Source organism: Octopus sinensis, unplaced genomic scaffold (genome assembly GCF_006345805.1).
Source record: "Octopus sinensis unplaced genomic scaffold, ASM634580v1 Contig14987, whole genome shotgun sequence".
Lineage (NCBI taxonomy): Eukaryota > Metazoa > Mollusca > Cephalopoda > Octopoda > Octopodidae > Octopus > Octopus sinensis.
In genome coordinates this window covers 40,001-42,692 of record NW_021833456.1, presented here as the reverse complement: position 1 = coordinate 42,692, position 2,692 = coordinate 40,001, and the positions used below count along the sequence as shown (strand labels likewise).

Genomic DNA, 2,692 nt, shown 5'->3' with positions numbered 1-2,692 from the left:
GCACTGTCCTTAATATATTACACAACTCTACAGCCATATACATAGGATCAACCCAAAATTTTAAGCAGCGATATGCCGCTCACCTCCATTCTTTTAGATATGATAAACATAGTAAATCTACAGCACTCGCCAACCATATACATCATCTCAAAAATACAAATATACCTACTGGATTTAGGGCATCCCTACAGAGGTCAACGCTCAACCAGCTAGCTTTGCCTGAAGGAGGCACTTCACATATTAAAGCACAACTATCCAACACTGCTAAATAAACATAATGAGGCACTAAGCACATGCAACCACCACTTTTTTCACACATTCAAATTCTTCCACAAATCCAAATGCCTAAATGACCATACAGCATATTTCCACAGTACCCCTTAGGTAATCCCAATAACCTTATAAATGTGTGTATGTGTGTGTGTATGTATATATGTATGCAAGGTATATATACCTGCGTGTATAGGGGCGATAATACTTACAATTACATGTATGTATGGGTCTACATATACATATGAGTACGTGTTGTATGTGTAGGTGTTGATATGTATAAATATCTATATTAATATATGCATGTGTATACCTGTTTATATATATATATTCTTCTACTACTAAGCATAGACCAGTCCTCTAACCAACCTAACCTATATTCTCAAATTCTTCATTCCACCAATTTACTACTCTTACCCCCCTCTCTCAGCCCTTCACTTAGGCTCTATCACTACCTTCCTGACAATCCTTTACTCTTTACACTCCCATACCTATCTCTCTCTATCACCAATCAACCCCCTTTCCTTCTATCTGACACTCTTTACTCTTTACCCTATCATCTTTTTACACTCTCATATCTTTCTCTCTCTATCACCCCACCTCCCTATTCCTACTATCAATTTATCTTAACTGACCACTAACCAGTACATTTTCCCCTCTTCATCTCTTTATTACCTCTCTCCCCACTTTACATTTTTTCTTTTTTCTTTTCTTTGTTCCTATCCTCCTGGTTTTGATTTGATGTTACAAATACATTACCAACTTTTAAGTCACTTTAAATAAAACCCTCAATTTAATAACAATGTGTACAAACTCTATACTTGAGTGACCAACTTTAAATATTATTGGAACTTACTCACAAGGTACTGGACTCTTATATGTATACCATTCTGCCCAAATAATGGATCTACAGATGCAATCCCTACATATCTCATGTCTATTTTCATTCCTCCATTCTTGTTTCATATCTATTGCTTAACCATTTTCTTACACTGTCTTGCAGTGTTTCTACAGCTGGATGCCCTTCCTTATGCCAACAAGTCAGAGCATAGTGGGTGCTTTTTATGTACCACTGGACAGGAGCCAGAGGAGCTGGCATTGATCACAATCGGATGATGCTTTTTACATGCCACCAGTACAGATTCAGTCAAAGCGGCACTGGCATTGGCCACGTCCGGATGGTGCTTTTTACATGCTACCAGCAAGGGGTTCACAACTACAATTTCCATTTGATTAATTTTGATATTGCTGTTGATGTTGATGTACTTGACTCAATAGATCTCCTCAAGCACAGCATGTCACCCTACGATCCAAGGTACTTTTGAGTGGGCTGGTTATGCAACACTGGTGTAGTTTACAGCTGTGGACTCATTTTATTTGCTGGGTCTTCTCAGTCACAGCATACCTCCAGAGGTCTCTGTCTTTTGTCATTGCCTCTGTGAAGCCCAACGTTCAAACGTCATATTCGCCACCTCAACCCATATCTTCCTGGGTCTACCTCTACCCGGATTCCTTCCACTGTTTGGGAGTGGCACTTCTTCACGCAGCTCTCCTTGTCCATCCATAGTGCATGACCATACCAATGCAAACGTCTCTCTTGCACGCCATATCCAATACTTCTTATGTCTAACATATCTCTCAGGGAGCTTACACACTGTTATGTGTTAACACTGGCATTACACATCCAGTGGAGCATGGTAGCTTCATTTCTTTCAAGCCTACACATGTCTTCAGCAGCCATGAAGTATGGCTGTTCGCACACATGCATCATACAATCTACCTTTCACTCTGAGTGAGAGACCCTTTGTCACCAGTAGGGGTAGAAGCTTTCTGAACTTTGCCCAGGCTATTCTTATTCTAGCGGTAACACTCTCTGAGCATCCACTCCCCACTACAGACTTGGTCACCTAGGTAGCGGAAGCTATCAACTACTTCTAGTTTCTCTCCCTGGCATGTGATGGAATCTGTTTTCTGAGCATCTGTGGTGTTGATTGCCCCTGTCCATCTGCTGCATGTGAGAGCTATCTTCCTGGTTAATCTCCCTTTGATATTACTGCATCTCTTACGTGTCCATAGCTTAAACTGGGTACATCTTATGGAGTTTCTACCCAGACCTTTTCTATAGGTCGAACAAGGCCACCTACCTGAAGGGGTGTGTGATGTGGTCGCCTTCCTACTTACTAGAACTTTGGTCTTTACAACGTTGACTCTAAGGCCCATCGATTCTAAACCTGGCTTCCACACTTGATGTTTCTTCTCTAGTTCTGGTAGTGATTCTGCTATGAGGACCAGGTCATCAGCATAGAGCAGTTGCCAGGAGCAACCTGTCTTGAATTCCTCTGTTATTACCTGGAGGACTATGATGAATAAGAGGGGGCTGAGGGCTGATCCTTGGTGGACCCCTACTTCTACCCGGAATTCT

At 41.5% G+C, this 2,692-nt stretch overlaps 1 long non-coding RNA gene across 1 annotated transcript in view; it reads left to right on the top strand.

Annotated features, from left to right (window-relative positions):
- The first annotated feature begins 990 nt into the window (after nt 1–990).
- The window catches only part of LOC118761546, an 8,233-nt gene continuing 6,531 nt past the window's right edge, over nt 991–2,692 (top strand). Inside the window, exon 1 of the long non-coding RNA XR_004997459.1 lies at nt 991–1,000. This is a non-coding gene — a long non-coding RNA (uncharacterized LOC118761546). The remainder of the gene's footprint in view (nt 1,001–2,692) is intronic.